This window comes from Myiozetetes cayanensis, unplaced genomic scaffold (assembly GCF_022539395.1).
Source record: "Myiozetetes cayanensis isolate MyiCay16 unplaced genomic scaffold, myiCay2020 scf4, whole genome shotgun sequence".
In the NCBI taxonomy this organism is placed as follows: domain Eukaryota; kingdom Metazoa; phylum Chordata; class Aves; order Passeriformes; family Tyrannidae; genus Myiozetetes; species Myiozetetes cayanensis.
The window spans coordinates 33440066-33466027 of NW_026087631.1; positions in this window are offsets into that span (position 1 = coordinate 33440066).

Sequence of the window (25962 nt, forward strand, 5' to 3'; positions counted from 1 at the left end):
AATTTCTTGGAGTGTGGAATTTCCTCATGTGAAAGCCTCTAAGAAAAGTTAATACTGGGTTTGTCCTTACACCACTTTTATTAAGTCAGAACAGAACTTTGAAGCAACAGTTTTGCTGCTTCCTTCCCATCTTCTTCCCTTTCTGTTTTCAAAATGATGTTGATTGCACAGGCTGAACGTAGCTGAATCAGAAGACTTGTTCCTTTTAAACATTTTAATTTTGTTGTTTTGTAACAGCCCTCACTGCATTGATTCAGAGTTCTCAAAAGATCTTGATACTGACCGAAATGACTCCAAAACTCCTTTTTGGAGTTTTCAATAATTCAACCAGATCTTTTATTTTGTTTTCAATTTTCTGTCAATAGTCTCAAGTTTTTCAGCTTTTCAGTCAGTTCCATAATCCAAACATCTTTTGAAGATGCTCTATTAAACTGTAAAATATATAAATTTCTTCTTTTTTTATAATATTTTAATGAAAGTAGAAGAATACAAACTTGTTTCCAGTACAAATACAAACACAAACCCATTCTTCTAGCCAGGGATTACATACCTTTAATTACCGCTGAATAAGTCTACTATTTCTTTTCTTTCCTTTCTATTTAGAAATTCTGGGAGCAGTGATTTTTAATTTTTTAAATTTCTCCCCTTAACAGCTTTTCTTTGTGAAACACCACATTTAAATTAATTTTCACTGCAAAGTTATTAGGCAAAGCAAAACAGAATATTATACATTTTGGAAGGTCCTAAAAAGGCACCTCTTGCATTAAAAAACCCCATCTGTGAGATATTGTATCCAAATCTCAATGAATTATTGATATGGGTTGGAATGAACTCACTCTGTGTGTGTGAGTGTGTGTGCATGTGGGAAGGGCTGGGCCTGTCCCTGCAGTCCATGGTAAGGGCTGCACACCAGGGCTGTGCTGAGGGCACAGGGCAGAGCTGAAGGCAAGGGCTGCTGCCCACGCAGAGCACAGGGCAGAGCTGCAGGCCCTGCAGGGCTGTCAGTCAGGGCTGAGCTGCCTGGTAGCCCACCCACACCACAGCCCTGCAGCCTGGGAGTGGTTAGAGCACAGTGGTTAGAGCACGTTGCTCTGGCCTGGAAGGCACTGACCAGATATCCTGCCTGGGAGGGAAAACCATAAATGCACAATGCTCCACATCACCTCTCTCTCTTTTTTCTTCTCTCTTGCAACCCAAACCATGTGAACCGTAAGATCTTGTATGTTAACCATTTTTTTTTTTTTTTAATTTTCCCCTCTCTACTTCTTTCTTCTTTCTTTACTCTTTTAATCTGTTTTCTTTTATTCTTTTTCCTTCCCTTGTGGGTAACTTATAAGCAAAGAACTGTGTTTTACTAGAGCTGGTATATTGATTGTTTGTAGTGGGTGCTTTCTGTGGAATGGGCTTTTGTGATGAATGTTTTAGTGAAATGCTTTTTCTTGATTGTATTGCATTGTTGTAAAACCCTCTTTCCAAAAGATCTTATTTTTCTCACTCAATTAAAAGCATTTCTGTTAGAGAAGAGCATGTGGCTCTGTCTCCAGATGCTAATTCAAGGTTATAACAAACCAAAAAGATTTTTAAAAGTCTTAAATAAAAATTTAACCACTCTAGGGAGTTTATGACTTTTAATCTAGGCTGTAACAGCAACCCACAATCACCACCATCACTATCCTTTTAAGACAAAGATAAATCCATGGTAATATTGTAATTTTATAAGTGGTGTTCAACAAAGAAAAATTCATTCTTAATCCACAGTGATTTGTGGACACCACTCTGGACTACACAACGAAACACTGAATTCACGTTAGGTTGTAGGAAGAGTTCAAGTATTAATTGGTCACATCCCAGATTGCTTTACTAGTATTCTAAAACTGTGAATGGTGTTTCTGCATGTTTTAGGAAAGTGAGAATTTCTCCTATAGAAAGAGGCAGAGGAAAAATTCTTACAGCTTTCCTGAAAGTTAATGCACTAAGAATCAGTTAAGAATGGAAAGAATATTAAAAAAGATATACAAAAGCTCAGGATTTTTTGAAAAATAATCAGACGTAGTGCCAGAATATAGAAAGATTTCCACTTGGTTCAATGCCCTTGTACACTATTCAGCCACTACAATTTCCGTATGTGACAAGCAAAATAAGGCAGCTGTTCACAATTGCCTTCTAAAGAGTTCCAAGTCAAAAGAATTAATCTGCAACATCGAGAAATATTTTCTTCTCTTACTCTAAAAAGGAAGAATGATAAGGGCATAAGGGGGAAGACAACTCAACCAATTTCAAACTGAAAAATAAATTTTAAAATGTTTTAAACTGTGTAGTCCCCAGTGTTATTCTTGTCAGATTTGAATATGTTTACACTGCATTATACTAAGAGCACATTCAGAGCAAATCTGAGAATACTTAAATGTTGTCGCCTGGTTTGAACACACCAAAATCTTGTTCTTTGTGTTAAGTCTCTGAATAAAATACCATTTGTTGTGCACAGCACAACTTAATGAGGAAAAAATAAGGAAATTGTTTCCATCCTGTTTTCCGATGACCGGTTTTCACAGAACAGCAAGTGATATGAACCTTCTGACTGATTAACAGCTTTTGAAGAAATAGAGCTACAAAATTATAATGTTCCATACTTACACAGTTACTTTGAAGTCAACACTGAATTATTTGGAAAGGCTTTGGAAAAATGACTCAAAAAACCCTGTGTATTATAGTATATCTAAACATCCAATGTAGCTGGACCTGAGAGAGTTTCAAAGAGGTAAAAAAACAGAAGTGAATTCTACTTTACAAGGAGAAAAATGTTTATATTTTTATACCTTCATCCTTATGCAAATTTCTATCTTCACAACGTGCTAAGTCTTCCTGGATATAAAACCACTCCTCAAGAAAAGTCCTTCCACTGTAAAACTAGAATCTCCCACCTTCTTTCTTTTCAAAGGAGAATTTTAAGCAGTTCATATGTACTTTGACTCAGTTTATCACTTCTGGCTGACAGAAGTTTCTTAAAGCACATGAAATTTAACTGCAGCATCAGGTGTTAATTAACCCCACAGTAAGTGTTATGTAGCTAAACTCAATACTACTCTTACGGTAAGCCATATCCTATAGTATTCATAGCACCTAAAGGTGCTTCAACACCTTTGCTGTGGAAGCAAATTAGTTTCTTCAGCATTAATGAATAGGAACAAAACAAAACAAAACAAAACAAAAAACCACCTCAACATGTACTAGCACTTGCTCACTTAGCAGGAGATGTTTATTAATAATATAAGCCTAGAAAGCCCAGTGTTTGAAAGACTTAGAATTGTTTTAATGCAAATAAGTTAATTTAAAGAAAAGCTGGCATGCTTAAGCTGTAGATGTTTCTAAATTTTGAGGGGTAGGATCTTTCAGATGTGTCTTATATGCCGCAGTCTTTGTTGTGCTCAGATGTAGTTTTAGGGGTTTTCTTAGCTTATTGATTTGCGCTTTTAGAAGTCTGATCTGCCAAGTGTTCAGAGTGTGCAACTTGTTCATCCAGGGCAGACTCCTTGCTATTACTTACCAATTTAAATATATTAATTGAATTCCATTAATGGCACTTTCTGAACTGTGAAACTGCTGTCTATTACCCGTGACCCCAAGTTGTCCTGTTTTAAATCCATTAAATTAAATTATGTGATACAAAGGTTAATTAATCATGCATACCCAGAAGCAGAAAAATCAGACATATAAACAGAATATTGATCTTCATGGAGTCTGCTACTACTTGATGGAATTACCCACAGGTGTCATTCATGAGTGTTAGTGATACAATTAATTGTAGAATACTCTGGCCTTGGTAATTAATTTGATCAGCTATGGAGAACATATCACAAAAGTGATTTCAGAAGCTCATGAACTCTTTTAAAAACATCAAGTTATTCCCTTTGTCTCATGGATACAGCCTGGAAATATCAGCCATTAACTAATGAAAGTTGATGGATAAGTTATGAGATTATAGTTTCTCTTAATAGTCCAGTGCAGCAAAGCTGACACCATTAAAGCTAATATACTAAAATGGTTCTCTACTACCTCTGTAGCAATATTCTTTTTCAAAATGCAGCAGAACTACTCTGCCTTTGACACAGTATCCTTGCTGCTATTAAATTCTACCATTGGAACCCTCAAGCCTTTTGATCCCAAAGCTCTCAAAATCCTTTCTGTAAGCTACATTTTAAATTGCAATGAAATTTGCAAATCTCTTTCCTTATAAACCATAAATGTGACCTTCAGGATTGGTCACAGGTTTGACTTAATGATCTTAGAGGTGTTTTCCAACCTAAATAGTTCTGTGATTAATGTAACAAAAGTAGCTAACATCCATACAGTGTATAATCTGAATTTGAATTTTCATATATATAATAATATTAATGGCCAGTCTTCACGAGCGAAGATCCGGGGAAGGTCTTTCCACCTTCCAGCCTGCGCATTGGATTTTTTAGGTGAGACACAGTGTGCGCGGAACTGAGCCCACCCTTTAATCCTAAGGTTCATCTGCCAGGGCCAAGCGAGCTTGGACGGTGGCAGTGAGGTCCTCAGGACGTAGGTGGGTTGCCTTTAAGGGCTAACGAGCTCCATCTGCCCGGGAGTGTCCCTGACTGGGAATCAAACCCGGGCCTCGGCAGTGACAGCGCCGCGCCCTTAACCACTAGACCACCAGGGGCTCCCTCATATATATACATAAGTTATTTAAGACTACAGATGTTTGGGTGTGTTAAAATATCAACCACACGCTCTGAATTCCTATTCTTTGTATAGCCTGAATTATGCAAGTGGAAAGCCACTGATGTTGCAAAAGTGTGGACAGTGTCTTATAGCACTCCCAGAGTTACTGTAAAATGCAAAAATGTATTGCATATAAACTCAACAGCATTATGCAGATAGCTCTGTTCAGATATGCATTTTAAGATCTCAGTTAAGCCAGTGCCCTATACAAAGAAAAGATAGAGATATTCAGATAGTACTAGTCTCCATTTTTAACTTTCCATGCTTTACCTTCTTGGAACCTTGCACTATAGCTCTTTATTTTTAATGTGAGAGAAGGGTTTTAATTCCAGCCCTTACAGGGAATTTTATCACTAAAGAAATCTTAATCACAACACTGTCCTTAATATGCCTAGAAGTAATAAAATGTTTAATGATTTGTCACTTCTGGAATTGGTTGAGCCAGTACGAAACTACCTCATATGGACTTTAATGGAGTTTCAGAATGGGATTAATGATGTGAGATGTATCATCTATACTGATCGTAACGTGTGTCTATAGGAATATTAAAACAGGATTGTGAATGTTACACTATGTTCAACCCAATTTGGTTCCACAGAAAGTTTTAAGTCCAGACTTCAGACAGACAAACCAGGCCTTCAACCTGCAGATGGGGAAAATGTTCAGATTGCTGAATTTTAAATAGGTGGAGGGGTTTGTCTTTACCTGAAGTCCAAATTAATCTTGTAAGGTTTCCATAAGAAAGCTAAATCTTCTGCAAAACAGGTGTGGAAATCTGCAAATGTTATTAATAATATGAGTTTAGGAAGCTCAGTGTTTGAATTTAACTACTACTTAAGAGGAAAGAAAAATAAGTGTATTCCATGCTCTGTAACAGATGCAACACCATCCAAACCATAAAAGAAATATAACTTACAGGTAAAAATATTGAAATATATTTGCGTATTTTTTATATATGATACCAATAGATATTATATTAATATATTAAAAATATATATAGATACCTAGATATTTACATAAATACATATCAATATATTATGAAAGATAATATTTTTTTTAGATTTAAATAGATAGATATCAATATATTAAAAAAAACCAAACAAACGTGAATAAAACCAGTCCAGGTTGCACAAAGACAAAAGCAGTGAAACAGTATATATAACAGAATTTAGGGAGAAGGTGGATTTTCCACAAGTCTTGCTTATCCAGTTCTAGACTAAGGTCCAATGCATGGAGCTACTTACTCCAACCTGAAAAAAGAAGCACTCAGTTTCTTTTAAGCTTCAGTTCCACCTGGAAGCAAGTGGAACTCCCAGGTCAGGCACTGAGATGCTTGATCTTGCACAGTAGCATTCAGGTAATTTTTTAAATAGGAAAAAAATTGGTGATTTTGTTGTTGCTTTTGTTAAAACCTTTTTGTCAAAGCTGTCTTGCAAGACAGCAAAGATTCTATGTGAACCTGTGGGCATCCAGATATACCTGCTGCTCACTGAACTGCAGTCACTAAGCTTCTCATGGACCTGCACTGCTATGCAGTCAAGAGGAGATGTGGCTTGGGTCAGGCTCCCTGCTCTCCACATTATCAGTTTTCTTTTTCATTCATAAGCCACCAGAGAAAGCATGAACAGTCACAGGAATAAAAGGGTCCTCTGAGTCTTTTCTTACCTGTCAGGCCTTAAATTCCTGGCTGGAGCCATATGAAAAGTTCATAGTATATGGAGTAAAAAAAAAAAAAAATAGTAACATCTGTATACACAGTGGCCCAGTTTTGTCAGAGAAGAGGTTTACTTCATCAGTTTTTGCCTTGAGGTAGGAGAAAGGTGATTAAAAATTCCTCTTTCCTTACTTACCTTGCACTCCAAAGGCTGAGCAGCTGGAGTGCAAGGTAAGTTTGCAAGACTTGCAAACCCAAGGTTATAAACCCCTTATGACTCATGGTCTAGTTAGCAAACTGAAAAAGAATTGGCAGAAAAACATAAGGTTTTGTGATTTTGATTTTCAAGTGAAGTACGTAAAATTTACCTGTGTCTTACATTATAAACTAAAGACCTCTGCCAGATCTAACCCTTTTTTCCCTATATTTTCCTAATAATATAAGGAATCTAACCTTTGAAGAACAAGTGTGATATGCAAAAAAAGTCCCAGAGTTAAAAAAGGAGTGGAACTCTAATTCTAGGTGTCACAAAAGATTTGCCAGTTGAAAAATTGGGTGGTAGAGTTGACACGACTAGCATAAAAAATGATATAAATGGGACTGGATTGGGTTCCCATATGCAAGCGAGAGACTCAGGGGAGAGAACATGTACTTATTTTACTCTCTGCATTACTGACTAACTTTCATACCTGTTTGGAAGGTTGTCATTCTTCGACAGAAGTGTTTTTACTAACAGCACAATTATGCAAGACTTATCTGTGTCTTATAAATATCAAAATTCAAGCAAATAAAATAGATCTTGTATTTAAATAATGCTACAAATGAATGCAAAGGCCAGAAGTGCAAGAAAGAAAAAAAAAATTTGGAGAAATGTTGATTTTTAAATTTTGCAGTTATACAAATACTACTGAAAAGAAGGATTAGGAAAAGTTTCTAATCTGCTGGGTTTCTTAGTTAATCACTGCAGAAAAATCTTAAAGTATTGATCTCCCATTAGTCAATGTGAAAGTGATACTCATAACACTATATCCAGTCACATTTGTCACTTTTTAATCATATTGGCCCATTTCTTTTCCCCCAGGAAATTGCTGTTACTAACTAAAGGAAACCTAAAATAAATAGGGCAAGCACAAAAATAACCTAAAAATCATGAAATACATATTTCATAGTGTATTAGAGCCAGTGTGCTAATATTTCTCAAACTCATAGTTAACCTTTGAGACTCAGTTTTTCTGTGTGTAAACTTACTTTCAGAAACAATAACTGATAACTTTCGGTATTAGTGGGAGCGGGTTGCCTAAACTACCATAGAATAGAGTTGAATACTTAGTAAAACCCTGAAAACACTGAAATCATATAGGAATAGGAAACCTTTATCCCACATATCCAGATGAATTTGCCTTCTTGCACAAGGCAGTATGAGCTGGAACTGGAGGACAAGCTGTTTGGACAATTAAATGCGGTTAACTTTGTACTCAAAGAGTGAGTCTAAGGCTGAAATTGATTAACTTCAAGTTAATTGCGTCACCAGCAGTAGTTGTTGCTATTTTCATCAGCAGCACTATCAGCTTCTATGTCAATGTATATACACAGCCAGTACACAAGTGAACAGATCTTGAAAAACAGAATTTATACAGCTTCAATGAATAATAAGTGGGTGAAAAACATTTTAATTTGTCAAACACAAAGCTCTAAAAGAGTATCTATAACTATAGCTTGCATTCATCTTGGCCTAACACTAATGCTCAGTGACAAACTGGTCTTTGATGCTCATGCTCAAGTCAAACTCAAGGTAATGTTCAAAAGGAGTTCAGTTTCCCTGAGCAATAAATGCAGCAGGAACAGCTAAGGAACCTAGAGGTCTGTCTCCAATCCTGGATGCCAGATTTTCTAACCAGTAGCAGCAGTGAAACATGGCAATGGAATTGTTTTCTAGAAGATTTCCCAGAAAACAAAACAAAACAAAAAAAAACAGAAACAAGAAAGCAAAAAAACCCCAGTAACTTAAAAACTTTTGATGGAAAATACTGATGGAGAAGGCAGGTTAAAGAGTTTGATTTGATTCAAGAATGATACTTAGATAATAATTTGTAGATTCAGTGTCAGACCTTAACTCTCTCAACTCACTATAGCTGTTGGAGATCCCTCTTGGCAAAGGGAGCACACCAGCTGCAAGTCAGAACCAAGCAGAAAGAATGCACTGTCTGCATTGATGCACACATACCATCAGGAGGAACAGTCTCTCCTCATGCCACCACTTTAGAATCAGGACCACATGCAAAAATGCAAGGTTGGAGGATTAGAGACACACTTGTCCAAATTTCGAAGCAGTATTTCAGATTCAGGGACATGTACATCTCCATAAATGAATATTTTCACTCTCTTTTGGCCTCAGAATCAACTCTAAGCATAATTAATAACACAGTATAAACTATCCTAACCATTTTTACAGCAAAAATATGAATTTCAAGGCAAGAGATGCTCGACTTCCCAGGAAAGAGAAAAAAAATCCATTAAGAAGAGCTTACAGTATTGAAAGTCTGGGGTACTGAAGTGAAAACTGACCCTGTCCCCACAGGTGTTAATAGCATCCTTCTACTGAGTATTATGAATCAGTAGAGTCTATTTTTATAAGCAGTTGCTGACAGAACATAACAGCTACAAAGAAATGGGCTGCACCAAACTAAGAGGGGTCAGAATGGTCAGAATCTGATCTTTGTCATAGTACCCTGGTTTTGTAGAATCAATATTTTTATTTTGTTGGACACACAAACAAATCTCCAGACACAGTAACTAGAAACATTATTTAGTTTACTTCCTTTAATTAAATATCTTAAGGACATTCAAATTTTTTCAGGATTTATCTTTGTTTAATAACCTAAAAAAATATTGTGTAAGAAACCTTAATTCTGTTTTCATGTTCAAGATGTGCCTTTAGTACATATATAGTTAAAGGAAATGTTAGTGTTTTGAAGCAATTTCTATGACCATTATGATATCAGAGCACAGAATTCAATTCTTGCATTATTTATGAAGTCACAAGGTGTAAGACCAGTGGTAGATGTGCCCACCTCATGTATTAATGAGATCTTCAGAAAAATCATTTTCAAATGCAATAGCCAATAGGATGGAAAACAACCTTTTGAATAAGTGGTACTACATATGTCTCAGAGAAATATCAGTTCAGAAGGGATATCCTGCATTTAGGACACCCTTCAAAAACATTTTGGTGCCTGGAGTAGGGTACAACACACATGATGGAACTTTTCCATTCTGTAAAGGCTAGAAATGCAACTCCCACCCATCTCACTGTACAAAGACACCTAGAAAAAGCAAATTAAAGTGATACCTTAAGGAGAGAGATGAGCTACTTAAATCAGTTCCCATAAAGTGCAAAGCCAAAACTAATTACCAGGATTCTGCAGATTTTATGTCTCACTGTGAAAGTGGCTCTTCCTGTACAGTGGGCACATATATTACCCACTGTGACATGTTCTGCCCTTCTTTGGAGCCTGCACTGCTTCTTTCAAGCAGAAAAACATGCGAGGGTTGCATATTCCCTTTGGATTTGGGTGAAAGTTGATATTTCAGGAATGAACAGATTCATCATGGAATTCTGTGGGGTTTTGTTTTGGTTTTTTGTTTGTTTTGTTTTGTTTTGTTTTTTAATTATTTTTTGTTTCATTGCTGTAATAAATTCTGAACTTTCACACTGATCTGAGTTTGATGAATCCCAGCTACTTTTATAGATGGTCAGAATTCTTCCATCCATTTTTGCCTCATTAAGTGCAGAAAAAGTGACAAGTTACCACAGAGCTCCACAGGAAATCAGCATACCCCCTCAGAAACTTATGATTAGTGAGGTAAATAAATAGAGAAAAACGATGCATTCTGTAAGTTTCTGAAAAGATCAATAAAGAAGGAATTAAGATTTACCTTTATGGTTCTCTCACACAATATAATAAACTTTCTCTAGCTTAACATTTCTTTTAGTCAGTTTATTTTGTGCCAAGTATCAGTCACCTTAATCTTGCAGCATTACAATCCTGGCAGGGCAGTTTTGGAGCCATCTCCAGAACAACAGCTTTGTTCCCAATTTATGGAAGGGTGTTATTAAATGTGTCAAGGCTACTGCTATAAGGCTTAACAAAGCAGTGCGATGTCTCCTGCCAAGATGCATCTACTGTGACTAGCTAAATTTTAGTTTAAACATAGCAAATGGTTATTAGGAAAACTGCACTTCTTTGGTTTGAGTCCAATTTACATAAGACTGCTTCAAGCACACATCAGTTTGAATTTTATTAATCCTCCAAGATTTTTTGTCAGAAAGAATGTTACAAATATTTGAAAAATGTCATGATAAAAACCTTTATAATTATATAATTTCAGTAGTTGTCCTGCTCATTTTATGAACACTGTAAAAGGCAGTTTGGAATCCCTTTAAAGTGGTCTGCTAGGTCAGTTTGAGTGAAATACACTGCAGGGTCCTTCTCTAACATAGAAATTCAGTTTCTTTACTAAACTGTGCCACTAAAACAGTGAAAACTGGAATATTCAGGAGATACACAGGCCTTAAGTATTTGAAGACAGAAAATAGAACAGGAAAAAAAAAGCGCTATTAACTATGCTTTACTTTTCCAGAGCTGTTTGGCACGAGCAACCTAAGTAACCTGCAAGTATTCACACTCAAATCCTCCAAAAATTGTTCTCTAGCTTCTGAAATACATAATGAACCCCAGCAAACATTCTCATATTGAACACCTGGACTGATTGCAAGGTGAATATCTACTCCTTCTCCTGAAATTCCTCTTTTTAATGACAGGAGGAGGAGAAATTAATGTTAAGGCACCAAAGTCTGACATTATTTAGCCCTTGTTCAAGGTAACAGTGCAAAGAACATATGTATATATATACATATATATATGTATATATCAGAGGGGCATCATCAGTGTAAAGCAGCTCACGGACAAGATGATTTAAGGTCTTAGTGTGAACCTGCAGTGGCCTTAGGTTGAATAGGCTCCCATAGGTAGGATATCGAATGTAGACACCGTTTTCATCATCAAGTTCTGCCGTGGCCCTTTGGAGCATCATGCTGAAGAAGACTGTGAATAGAGTTGGTGCGAGAATGCAACCTTGCTTCACACCACACAGAAGTAGCTCTGCAGCATTTAACATCCTGCTTTGCAAAGGCTCCTGAGCTCTTTGGACTGGAAGTCAACTTGAAGAAAACAGAAGTTTTATATCAGCCTGCACCTCAGGAAGTCTCCCATCATCCCCATATCACCATTGGCGAAACAGAGCTCAAATTAGTCCAGCAGTTTAATTACTTGGGAAGCATCATCTCCTCAGATGGCAAGATTGATGCAGAAATAGACAACAGGTTAGCAAAGGCACACAGAGCTTTTGGTAAACTCCATAAAAGAGTGTGGCAAAACAAACACCTGAAGAAAAGTACAAAGATCAGGGTTTACAGAGCTGTTGTACTGTCTACTCTGTTATATGGATCCAAATCATGGATCATTTACCGGCACCGCTTGTGTCTCTTAGAACGCTTCCGTCAGCGCTGCCTCCATACAATCAACACGTCTGTCCTTGAGCAGGCAGCAGTCATGAGCATTGAGGCCATGCTGCTGAGAACTGGGCAGGGCACGTCTCCAGGATGCAGGACTACCGCCTCCCTAAGATCGTGCTCTATGGGGAACTTGCCACTGGCTGCCACAAGAGAGGAGCCCCGAAGAGGAGATCCAAGGACTGCCTGAAACAATCCCTCATCCTTGGCCATATTGATCACCACCATTGGTCTACCCTGGCCTCCAATCGGGAGGCCTGGAGACACACCATCTATAACGCTGCTGCTGCTTTTGAGAACACACGCAGGATCACTCTTGAGGAGAAAAGACAACGCAGAAAGAATCGCGTCTCGTTGATATCACCTGGGGAGTCTTTCTGCTGTGCCTTCTGCAACCGGACTTGTCTATCTCACATTGGCCTTTTTAGCCATCAGCGCGCTTGTAGCAAGTGTGGGTAGAGCCCTTCTCTCAAATCTTCGTTGGCGAAGCCTAGCCATGATGATGATGATGATGATCAGAGGGGCCCATAGAATCCTTCCACCACAGAGGTTCACAATTGAAGCCAGTTTTATCATGTCTCACTAATTTGAGGTGCAAGAACCTTGCCCAAACTCTTACAAAGCAGCAAAACACTGACTCTGGCCACAACTGGAGCATGAAGATATGAGTGCTTGTAGCTTCAAGGTACCACTTCCTTGATTTGCAGTTCCAAAGGACACAAATCACAAAAAATTAAATCTTAAGTCAATCATCACTTGTGAAGTTATCATATAAGTATAAATATATATAAATATAAAGTTGACATTTACCTTTTGAAGAACAAATTGTTCACTGTGTCAGATGCTGGGGATTTCCACAGTGTTGGTCAATATCCAAATAGTACTGATTGATATCAGATTCACTGAAACTTTTGACATAAAAGGATGTTATAGGCATATTGTCCATCTTTAAAGCAGATTTCTTCTGGTGCTTTTCTTCAGCATTTGCCTGTGGCACAGAAATAGCTTCACATATGCAGCACCGTGCATTACATTGACTCAAAGAAAAGAATCTTTCAAAGTGTGAGAATAGGGAAGAAAAAAAAAAGGCACTAATCAACACATTTGTTACTAAATGCATATTCCCTCAATATAATGACACTGAATTTGATTAAGTCAAGGGCATTCAGAGTGAGATGCAAAACATGTGAGAACCTCAGTTAAGGTGAGCAAAACTACTAACGTGCAAATCAGAACTAACTTTGATTATTCAATCATTTTAATTACTGAACAAGTAAAAGTGTATGAAGTTAACATGTAATAAAAACTCAGGCACTGCTGTACTCTGTTTCCAAAGATGAGCAGAAGGAAAGAGAACATCCTAGCAAAAAATTCAGGTCCATCGCATTGTCATTCTGAAGACCTTTGGTTACTGGCTATTGATATAGAACATCACAGAATTATAAATACACAGGTTTAAAACTACAGGGCATCTGATGAACTGGTAGCTTCTAAAGAATCAATAAATTTCCATCATTTAATCAATGGGAGTGTTGGAGATTGCCAGTCAAATAAGTTATTTAGACTACATTTATATTTTGCATTACAGAAGACAAAGCAGGGTTTCAGGACCTGCCTTGTCCTGAGCTACTTTAGCCTGCAATGTCACTCAATAACAAGGACTTACTTCATCACCTAACTTGGTTTAGCTTAGGCTCTCTGCCTGCTCTTGCTGGTGAAAAACCCTGCAAAGTCATCGTGACTTCTCCACCCTCAGTCTTCTTGAGGAAGGCCAAAAGTGTTGACCCCAAGACCCCAAGGAATGCTAGGGGAAAGCACCATATAAGGAAAACTGAGGTAGGTGCTAAGAAATCTACCTACAATACATTTAACTGTATTATTAATGACACTTTTAAGTAATAATTAGATAATTTGGATTCACTTTGATTGGATTTAAATATTTGACTATTAAGCTCCCATAAAGTCTCTTAGAAAATTAGCGTCTTTTAACCCCCAGTGAGATTCTCCCAGGCCAGCCATTTTGAACTATGCTGTTCTTATTCAGGATTAAAATTCCTGCTCTTCAAGTGCTTGCACAAACTCATTTTCCCTCAAAAGTTCTCCAACAGAGTAGAACACTTGAGGTGTTGCTGCTGTACAGGTATATATAGAGAGAGAGGCACGTGTACAGGACAGGACACATCAAGTTTGCTCTCTATGGTCTAAAAGTAAATACTTATTTTCTGGCTACTCTTTTCATAACCTTGAAAAAGTTATTAAGACTTGCACTATAAAAATTTGATGTTTTCTGACTTGGTACAGACACTTTTTAAGTCGTGAAAGGGGTAACAAGCTATTGGAGTCCTCCAACTCTGGCCTAATAAACTAGAAACCATACGTGTAAGCAAGGTAAAACTTTGTGTCATCAGAGATAATAACCTCTTCACTTTCAGATTTAAACACAACTATCTTCTAACTGAACTGCTATTTTAGGTTGATTACACCTAGTTCTCCAGGAACCTAGTAGCATTCTTCATCTGAAAGGAGAAAATGCCAGTATATGTCAAATAAGACATTAGACAACATATGTACCCAGACTGTCATGTCAATTAAAAAAAAAATCAAGCTTTACTTTAAAGTAATGTAGAAATACTCAACTTCTCTACTCCCTATTTATTGTTCTGCTTAACAAATGTAACTGAATTAGATTTTTTTGTGCTAGACATGAATGAATCATCGTGTATTTATTTTAATAACATTAATAAACTTCATAGTTAGGAATAAGCATAGCCTAAGTTTGTTCCAAGAGTATTCCACACTGTGGTGGTCTGAACCTGGCTCTATCCCTCCCTTCTTCAGCTAGACAAGAAAAAGAAAATACATCAAAAGCTTTGTGGGTTGAGATAAGGGCAAGGAGAGATCATTCTCTGCACAGTTATCATCACAGGAAAAAAGACTCAACTTGGGGAAATTACTTAATTGTCTATCAAAGCCATGTTGGGCAATGAGATGTAAGAGGAAAAAAATTTGAAAATACCTTCCCTCCACCCCTCCCTTCTTCCCAGGTTCAACTTCACTGCAAAATTCTCTACCTCCCCCCCACCAGGCCCATCACTTGAATCACTGGAGGATTTTATATGCAAACACTTTTTGGGGGGCTTTTTTTTTTTTTGTTTACATTCATCAATATGCATTTGAAGTGATCCTACTTGCAGGAGCTGAAGCTTCTTTTTTTATCTCTGTTTCCTCTATCTGTACAGCATATCGGAGATCTGAAAGAGATCCTGAGAAGGAGCTTATTGATTTGATTGATGCCAAGAAATTTTTGTTCTCCTCATTAAACTTTTTATCTCACTGTGGATGGTTTCTGAAATAACACCTTTTTTGTAGGCAATGTCGGAGATTCCAGACAACTGTAATCTTAAAATACATTAAAATAAATGCATTTTGTACCTCTAAGATTATAGAAACCAGATCCAAAGTCCCAGAGCATGTCATGCACAATCAGAAAATTGGATGTGAGCCTGGGATATCTAATTTTGCAGTAGTACTTGATTTGAGAGTATTACTAAAAGGTTTAGGAAGCTGTAGAATATTACGAAGCTGCTAAATTGTTTACTTTTTAGCCTACATGTTATCCTTAAAAGGTGAGGAGGAGGCAAAGATAAAAATGTTCATCATATTACAATGGGACAATTTTCTGCTGAAATAATGAAAAATAAATTAGGAAAATTATTGTATATTTATCTACCCACACCTACACTTTTCATAATGGAAGATTAGTATTATCACTGAGGAAAAAAATATAAGTAGGTTTAAATGAATTCTGCTGGTTCTCTTTCATCATTTTCATTTATCCTGTGTTCTTTTTGCACACTCTGTTTGTCTGTAATAATTAGGAATAATCTATTACCTACACTTTTTGTTTACCTCTAGCAAATTACCTTGTACCATCAATGATATGGAAACACAAATGAGCAGTATAAATCTTCATGAAAATCACTTAAGATAGGTTCATAAGATCCCTGCTTATGTGAATATGAAACAAATAAGAAATATGATAAAAGCTGCAAGAAAAAAATTCACCAGGGTGAAGTTGTACCTATGTTATTTCATAAGCAGTACAAGAACACTGAGAGGCTTGGAAGTTAGAGATAAATTAATTTTTTGGGAACTGAAGTCCTAAACTTATAAAACACACAACCTTTATGTCGTGGGTTTGCTCTGAGTCAATTTGCTCTCACACTCCCACACAATTACTATAAATTGAGAGAAGGTTTATGTAGACAAAAGAGAGCTAATTGGGGAAAATAATATGAACATTTATTACTAGCAAAATAAAAACTACTAAAGAACTATATCTACAGCAATTCTACTTAAGTAAAAGCACTATGTCTTTACAGAAATACCCCTCCCCCCTTTTACCAGTCCAAGGAGGAGAAGTAGTCTCATCCTCTATTCTCGGAGCTCCAGGTCTTTTCAATAACTCTGCAGCACTCTAAAGCTCTTCTGTTATCTCTAGGAGAACAACTCTGATTTGTCATAGCTGGAACTGTTTTTCTTTCTCTCTCTTTGTCAGCCTAAAGGTTAGGCCTATATCCCTCCTGGGTTAAGACTGGAGGCTGGGGAATTACCCAGGCCCTGAAGGTCTTCTCTTCCATGGATTGCAAGGGGACACTTGCCTACCATGGATCTTCACCACAGAGTCACAGGGGATAATGGCTTTTGAGTCCACCCCTGTTTCTTGTGGAGGTCCCTCCCCACGGGAGAACAGTCCTGGATAGACCTCTCTGACATGGGTCTAGCATAGATCCCTCACATGGATCCTAACATCTTACCCAAGCCATTCTTGCTCAGGCGTAAGTCTCTTTCTCAGGGTCACAAATCTTCAGCAACAGCATGGATCCCACACACGGATCCCAACATCCCATCTGGGCCGTCTCGCTCCAGAGTAGGTTTCCCTTAAGGCCACAAATCTTCAATAGGACTCTGCCTTACCTCAGGTCTCTCATAAAGTCTCGGCTTCCTCATACATCAACTTACTCCAGTGTCAGTTCCTCCACTATGTAATTGGCAAAGGCATTATTAAAACTTTTGATTGGCCTTTTCTCCGGAAATCCACCTGGACAAAACCATCCTCAGCCCCAGGGGCTGGCTGGTGGGCAAAACCATGACAATTTACTATTCAGCAGAGCCACTGAGTTCTCAGACTAAGAGTAAAACAAAGGAAAGCAAAGTAAAAACAGTGTGATACTTTTTGGTATCTATGCTACCCACAGACAAGGCTTCTGATATGAACAATCAGTCCTAGGACACAGTTTGTTTTCCAGTTGCATCAAGGTACTGCACACCAATCCCTTGAAGGCATATCAAGTAAGCACAAATAAGTTTTTCTTATTTGTAAAAGCAAGTTTCATCTCTCTTGCTTACAGAGGAGTCAAGGCACAGAAGAAGATTTCTAACTGTCTCATCAGATATCCTGCCTACAGGATGTTCCTGGCTTGCACTATCTCTTTATGTTGTTCCTTGCATATAGTTTTGTATCTGTGAGGTATGAACTTATGAGTGAGGCACAATGAGAGTAGCCTAAGCATTTCTCCCTTGACCATTGAGAAAATGTCATTTCAGGTCTTAAAAAGCTCAAAAAATGTTCATTATATTATGTCAGTATGTCAGTGTGTAATTTTGTGATTGGCATTCACAGTGGAAAACACAAAAGTCTTTTCAAACATAAAATGGAATGGCTTCACCCTACAAAAAATAGCATACTCAATGATTTGTGCAATGCTCATAAAATGTTTCAATGTCCAAAGGGAGCTATGGTAGAATTCCTTAGGGAGTTTATGACTTCCTAGAATACTGGACTTTTAAACTGAAACTTCCTAACATTTAATCTAAACCTGTCCTCTTTCAGTTGAAAGGCACTAGCCATTAAATGATGTTTAAAATTGCCTAACAATAACAAATAAATATTATAGAGCTACAATGAATGTGTGTTATATTAAAACAGACTACCTTAGAGACAAGAACCATAAAGTTGTTCTATTTCTGTCTTATTTATGGTTTAGACTTTGTAGATGTGCAGGTGTGTAGAAAATGTCAAGAGGCTGGCAGTTTGCAAAGGAGAAGGGATGTAACTTTGTTATACTTCATCCAAATAACCAATAAAATGACTCAGAAAAGTGTTAGTGTAAGTAAAAAGACTTTAAAAGGTACAAATGACAACCACTTCATTGGTATTGAAAGATAAGAGAAGTGCAATAACAGCTTAAAAAAGCAAGACATGAGGAGGTGGTTGAGGATATTGATGGGGAAAAAAAACCCCTTAATATTACATTTTGTCATTTTTTCTCTTTAGAGAAATCAGGATTAAGATTCTTAGAGACAGAAGCAAGGAAGAAGCAAAATGTCTGAAGTTTGAAATTAATCCTCTTACAGAATCTGTTGGGATTGAAGGTTAGATATTAAGTAAAATTAGAAAAGTTGTTGTTTTTAAATAATCCAAGATAGAAGGTAGGTTTCCTGCTGCTGAAAGACAAGCTGGTTGTTGGATCTTTTTAAGTGAATCATAGCAGAGACCCTGCAGTCACAGTAAATGGCCTTACAATCAATTAACTTTTTCTAATTAACCTTGAAGAAATAGTTAATTTATTACATTTACTATTCTCAATTAATTAGCATATTATCATGAAATGAATTTCTCTATCAACTTTATTTGATTAAATCTCAGAGTTTGAATTCAGATTTTAATTTGACAGTCAGGGTGAAAAATTTAGGCATACAAATGTAAAACAACATGGTTTAAATGTTTAAAGCAATTTACTTAAAGAAATTCAGGACAGAAAACATATGTTTATTATTTCACAACTATAACTGCAGAAAACCATACAGAAGCTTCTATGTTGAATTTGAAAAGCACTTGAATATTTCAACAGCAGGAAAACACTTTGCACTTTCCAGATAATATTCTCTGGTTAAACAAGCATTCTTTCCTTTCCTGGGAAAAGACACACAAAAAAAAAAAAAAAAAGAGATCTTATAAACTTTTACTCAAGAAATAATGCTGAAAACTTTGACTTTAGTACTTATTCTTTATTGCCCTCACCTCAGGTAGCACAATTAAAGTTGTCAGAGAGCTTTCTGTAGCTTGAAAACCAGGCTGAATTGTCCCCTTCAGCAAACAAAAGTCTGACTTTTGCATATGTTTAGGTGACTGAGGGTCCTGGCCTTCTTAGACTTCTCTTTGCCTGCTGTTAATGGATTGAGGATTTTTTTCATGCTAAAGTGGTCATTTAGAAGAAAATGCTGTGGCAAATACTTGTTTTGACGCTCACCCAAATCTACAGAAGAGGCAATTTCCAGACCCCTCAACTCAGTGTGGCTGAAAAGTTTAAGGGATCCAGCTCTGGGGGCCCAGCACAGGAGGAGCTGGGTAAGTGAGTCCAGAGGAGGTACCAAGATGATCAGAGGGATGGAGCAGCCCTGCTGCGAGGAAAGGCTGAGAAAATTGGGATTGTTCAGTCTGGAGAAGGATGATTGGAATTACCTTTAAAGAGGGCTGAAATTTGCTTTGGTTGTTTTGGTTTTTTCCCCCCAGGAAAGTTGCTGTCTGGTTGTGGCCTGAAACAATCTTTCTTTAGGTGATGGAAGAGTGAGCAGTTTCACAGCTGATATCTAATTATGTCACTATGTGCAATTGTCACATTCACATTTAAAAATGCAGTGTTAGATGGCATAACACTATGCTGTTGCTGCCTTCAAACATACTAATATTGGTTTTGCATAACTCCTCTGGGTGTAAATTCCTTTTAGTTTATGTCTTTCCAGTACAATTTGACTGAGTCCATAATGCTGGTGGATATAATTTGGTAAATATATGCCACATAGATTCGCTGCCTATTCTGGATTTTAGAATAGAAGGCAATGCCGGATCTGCCTCATGTCACGTGATCTAGAAAGCAATTTTAAATACATCATTGTCTTCTTAGCATTGTTAAGATGCCAACTAAGGCCTTAGAGAGTTGGTCTTTTAAACGTCTTAAATATTTTTTCCTATATAAACTTTTAAGAGGTTGTTATGTGATAAACATCCAAAAAAAAAAAATGTGACAAGCAAAAAATCTTAATGAAAAATTGTTTTTCTCACATCTAGCATTTTTCAGCAAAGCTAGAAAGTCCTGGTCTTCAAAGTAACACTCAGCAGCTTAATAATTCAGAGGGGAAAAAAGAAATAAAAAGCACTCCCACAACAAGGACTTGTTCAGAACCCAAAGGCCATGTAGGTACATTCACAGTTGTGACACCCAACATTTTCTTCTTCAAAACAAGATGTATTTGGGACTCAACAGCAAACTGATAGCCAGTACTGGCCTACTATAGTTTGTTGGTGATACTTAAAAAAAAATATAGCTATATAATCTAATAAGGAAGGTAGATAAAGTGAGTACACACTGGTATTCCCTGCAGCAATAAGTGACTCCTGGAACCAATGAAAAATTTAGTATCAATTAAGCAAATTCTAATTAGAACTTATCTTCTAGAGACAACAGTGAAATGGTTTTATGTCTGTCAGGAGGGATAATATGACATGATCACTATGACTCTACATTTAGAATCTTTTAATCTTTCCATTTCTTTTTTTTTTTTCTTATCCAAATAGCAAGATATTATGAGATCATAATATTGTTCTTCAGAAGGTACTCAAAATTCATATCCCCATTTCAGATAAATTTTCTGACAGTGAAAATGTCTATTTTGACTAATCTCTGTTAGTTTTCCTATTCTTCTTCACATACACAAGAAAAGAACAATGAAACTCCAGAAAGTGATCTTAAATCATGGAATACGATTGCCCAGCCCTCTGATCTGTCGAGGTCTCTGCAGGGCCTCCCTGACTTCGAGGAACTCAACAGCTCCTCCCAGTTTTGGGTCATCTGCAGACTTGCTCATTGTCTCTTCCAGTCCTGTGTCCAAGTCATTTATGGAGATGTTGAAGAGCACAGGGCCCAAGATGGAATCCTGTGGAACCCCACTAGTGACAGGTCACCAGTCTGATGTTACCCCATTCCCTGTCACCCTCTGTGTTCGACCTGTGAGCCACTTGCTCACCCACTACATGATGTGTTTATCCAGATGTGGGATGAACGGTTTGTCCAGTAGGATCCTGGGAGAGACATTATCAAAAGCTTTACTGAAATCCAAAAAGATCACATCAGTTGGCTTCCCTCGATCAGCCAGATGTGTCACCTTGTCATAAAAGGAAATCAGGTTGGATAAGCAGGACTTTCCCTTCATAACTCCTTGTTGGCTGTGACCAATGACAACATTGTCCTTCAGGATTTTTTCAGTAACTCCTAAAATAATCTTCCCCATAATTTTACCAGACCCTGAAGTGAGACTGACAGCCCTGTAGTTGCCAGGGTAATCCCTTTTGCCCTTCTTTGAAATTAGAACACTCTTTGCCAGCTTTCAGTGGACTGGTGATGAACAACCAGGTAGTAGAAGGTGAAGCTTCAAATTTATAAGCCAAATCATAGAAAACAGGATTGTTCATGAATGCCTTCAGAATCATGAGTTTAAATCATCTTAATGATTTAAAAACACGTTACTGTGTTAGCCACAGAGATATCTGGCTAATCTACCTCTGCTGATTTTCCAAAGGATGTGGATTAACTAAGGAATTCATAAATCAGACACCAGGTTGATTATAGTCTGGCTGCAAATTCATCAACACTGCATTTAGATATGAATTAAATACATTTAGATATGAAACAGACAAAAATACACTAGGAGTACATGTTCCCACTAGTCACTCATTAAAAATGAAGTCTGACTATTCTGGGATAGGACAAATCCCACAGAAAATGTCCAGGAAATCATTTCTGATATCACTGAGCCTCCAAAATCTGAAATATATAATGAAGTAGGTTTTGTCTTTATTCAAATACAAAATTCAGGTTAGGTTAAAATTCAGAAAAAATATTCATTTTATAATATTCTTTATGTTGCCTTCATAAATTATATTCAATATTGTGCTTCAATAAACCACTTGGTACATTGTAAAAATAACATATAAATTCTCTTTATAATGGTTTTGTGAGTGGGATCTCAATACACAAGAACTTTTAAAGTAATAATAGAGTTCTAGGTGCTTCCATTGGAAAAAAAAATAAACTGAAAACCTTTCTCATGGAAAACTTTTTGGCAAGTTATTGATGTTATTACAGTTCTACCCAAAGTTAGGAGCTAAAATTTTGCTTTTAAACGAGATATCAGTAAGGTATTTTTTCAACTCTTAGACATGACATGAAATCCAAAGATTATTTTATGGTCAGTTCTTATTAACGTGTTTACATTGCTTTATTTAGTATATCATTGGTCAAATAAATATTGAGTCACGATGAATTATTGAAAATGTAACTGCTAATGACACTGTGAAAGTCATTTTTCAGTCACATCCTACAGCACAGCCCTTGAAGGCTAAGCTTACCCATTTTATAAATAGACTAATTTTCAGTGGATCTGGTCTCACTTCAGAGATTCAATTGCAGTCACACGAGCAAATTATAAATAGGGAGAAATCACATTGTAAGTACATACCACATATGTCAAATTTAAGACCAAGTAATGAGCGAGACTGTAATGTTCCTCAGACAATTTCAGTCTCAAAAATAAAAGCCTTATGAACTAACCAGCTATGAAATACTGAGATTTTTTGCTACTCATTAGACTTTGAAATTTCCAACTCAGTTTCCTTATTTACAGTTGATAATAATATAACATCTGATTTATAGTTTTGTGTTTGGGTGTTTTGCTTTGGTTTTACTTTTTTTCAGATTTTATTTTCTTGTTCTTTTCTTTGTTAAAACTAGTTCCTTGAAAAATATCTAATTTAAGTTTAAAATGTAATTGGAAATAAATCAATGCTTGAGTGATTGGAAACAAATCAAATCCTTCTTTCTCTTCTTTTTTATTGGAAAACTATTGAAGTAAAGTAAGAAAATAGAAGCAGATATTGATCTCAGAAATTAATACTTGTAAAATCACAATGAAAAAAAACCCTAAACATGATATATCTTGAGATTATTTTTTTTTTCAACCTGCATAATTTGTGTTCCTGAACATGTGAAACTTGGCTAAGCTGAACAGCTGCACTTGGCTAAGTAACCTAATTAAAAATATGATGTTAAAGATAAGTATGTCTGATTCACATTGAACCTAAACACCGTGATATTGCATTGACAGGAAGTTAGACTTGTAAATCCAGTTATTAGCAAAATGTGTCAATTTAAATTTGATGACCATTTTTTGTAAGAAAATTATCTCTACTTGCATTATTGCTTCCTTGGTGACTGAAGGCAAAGTTTAATCCTATGTTCTAGGATCTGAAGAAAATTTTTCTATTAATATGAAAGAAAAAAATGACACAGGGAAACTATAATATTACAGGTGTGATACACCTAATGAAGCCAATCTCCCAATAGCACGTACTGCAGCAGCCTCTGTCTGTACAGATTTCTTAAGTAAATATGTAATTAGTTTGCACTTCAAATAAAAGATCAGACCAATCTAAGAGAAAAAAAAAAAAGTCCCTTTGAACTTAAAAGGCTAGTAATAGATATAATGTCATTGTTCTGGAAGTGTCAAAATATTTTTTGTCTAAAGAATTAATATAAGAAAGTGCAGTGTACTCACAAAGAGAATTTTTGCCATTTTAATTTTTCCTCTTTCACATTACAAAAAATTAATTTAAGCAACTAGTTATCTTTAAAGTACTATCTCTCACTTCATAGTTTACCCCAGTATAAAAAAATTTATATAATGGGTTCTCTATTAAATTTTTTTTAGAGAATTAACTTCTGATTTAAAACTAGACAGAGCAGAATATTTCCTTTTCAGTTATCAAGGAAAAATATTAAATATTTTTCAGCAATTAGCAGAAAGTATAAGAGCAAGTAAGAAATATGAAACTACTTTTAAGGCTGATGTGTGCCTTTAAGGTATCTAAATCTATCCAGTTTTTACATCATCACTAACAGTGACTAATTTGCTTATAGCTATTAAAATTGGCTAAGAGGATTAAGGAATAACAAAATTCTTTTGAGCTGCCCAAGGAACATCTTTAACTGACCCGTTTTTTTGCAAAGAGGTTTTATAGGGTGGTTTAATAACTTTTAGTAAACAGACTGTCAAACAACTACTATCTAATGGTAGTGGTGGTAAACTCCCCACATTTCAATAACATGTTAGTCCACTATCCATGATTTTATCTTTGTTATTAGCTAGATGTTTAATTAAGGGTTGATATTCTCAACTGGGAAATGTATTTGAAGAGGATAAATAAAAATGCAAATGTTGCTTTAGAGAATGTCTAGGAAGCCAAAAAGACACTCACCAGGTAATTATTAGTAGAGATAAAGTAGAGATCAGCTTTAACAGAAGGCCTTCAACCATCATGGGGATATGGACATGCACGTGCATCCAGGAGTTTTCACAATTTAAGGTATTAGTCCATCCAGTCCCAGACCTATTCACCCCTCAGTTCCTCCCAGTTCTGCTCACAGTTCTGCCACTGGTATGCCCTTCTGGAAACTGAGTTAGGGGTCTCTAAGACACCCTCTTCCTCATTTTCCTCTTCATCAGAGCATGTCCAGTCCTTGGAGCTCCTCCAAAGTTCTGTATTTTCAAGGATGCTTTTTCTGTCATGGTATCTTGTTGTAGCAGTCTGGGGTGCGATGTTCTTAAACAGAAAGAAGGCCTACCTTAAGAGAGGTCTAAACAAGCTAAAGGAATTTAGAAAGTTAGATATGAAACGGGGTAATAGGGTTGGGTAGATGTGTAAACTACTGTGCTAAAAGTGTGAGCTAATTACAGCTACTTCTAAAATCTACAAAAAGCTAAAAATCCCAATAGTTCAGTGGGATCACAAATCACCCCATTTTCCTCCAGTCGTCCAGAAATTGTCTTGTTATAAATTGAAGATCTGAATCATATGTCTCATATGGGCAAAAAGCAGGAAATCTCTTACTGATTTTTCTTTTATTAGACCTAGTTCTCAATTTTTTCAATGTCTGATGTCAGACTGCAAGAACAAACTGTGAATACAAACAAAAGTTAACAAACTTAAAGAGACTGTGATATTGTTCTTCATAGGTTTTTTCCTTCTTGATGCCAGCATAATCAAATGAGATACTTTGAAATTTATTACAATTTAACTCTAAATTAATGGAAAAAATATAAAGAAAAGACCAACACTAGCCAGAAAATGATTTACAGGGACTCAAAGCAAAGGCATGTCTTTCACAGTGTCCTTGGGAAAGGTTAGTGAATGATGCTTACAGAGAAAGAAAGGGTAAGAACAACACTTTTCCAGTCTAAAGGATTCTGTGATTCTGTAAACAAAGGAAAAATAGAATCACAGAATCCCAGATTTACTGAGGTAGGAAAAGCCCTCCCAGCGCATTGATTCTACACTGTGCCCAATCCCCACCTTGTCACCCAACCCAGGGCACTGATTGCAATATCCAGTAGTTCCTTAGGCACCTCCAGGGATGGGGACTCCACCTGGGCAACCCATTTCCGATGCCTGACCTGAGCAACCCATTTCCAATGCCTGACCACCCTTTCCAGCAAGAAATTCCTCCTGATGTCCAACCTGGCTCCCCCCTGGCACAGCTTGAGCCTGTTTCCACTTGTTCTGTCCCTTGTTTCCTGGAAGCAGAGCCCAATCCCTCCCTGGCTCCACCCTCCTGTCAGGTTGTTCCAGAGAGTGATAAGGTTTCCTCTGAGCCTCCTTTTCTCCAGGCTGAGTGCCCCCAGCTCCCTCAGCCACTCCTGGTGCTTGAGACCCTTCCCCAGCTCCGTTCCCTTCCCTGGACATGCTCCAGCCTCTCAATGTCTCTCCTGTCTGAGGGGCCCAGAATCAAACACAGCACTCGAGGAGCCTCAGCACCTGTGCTTACCTATGTGCTTGATCTGGCCCCACAACAACTCATTTCAAATTCTGCTGAAG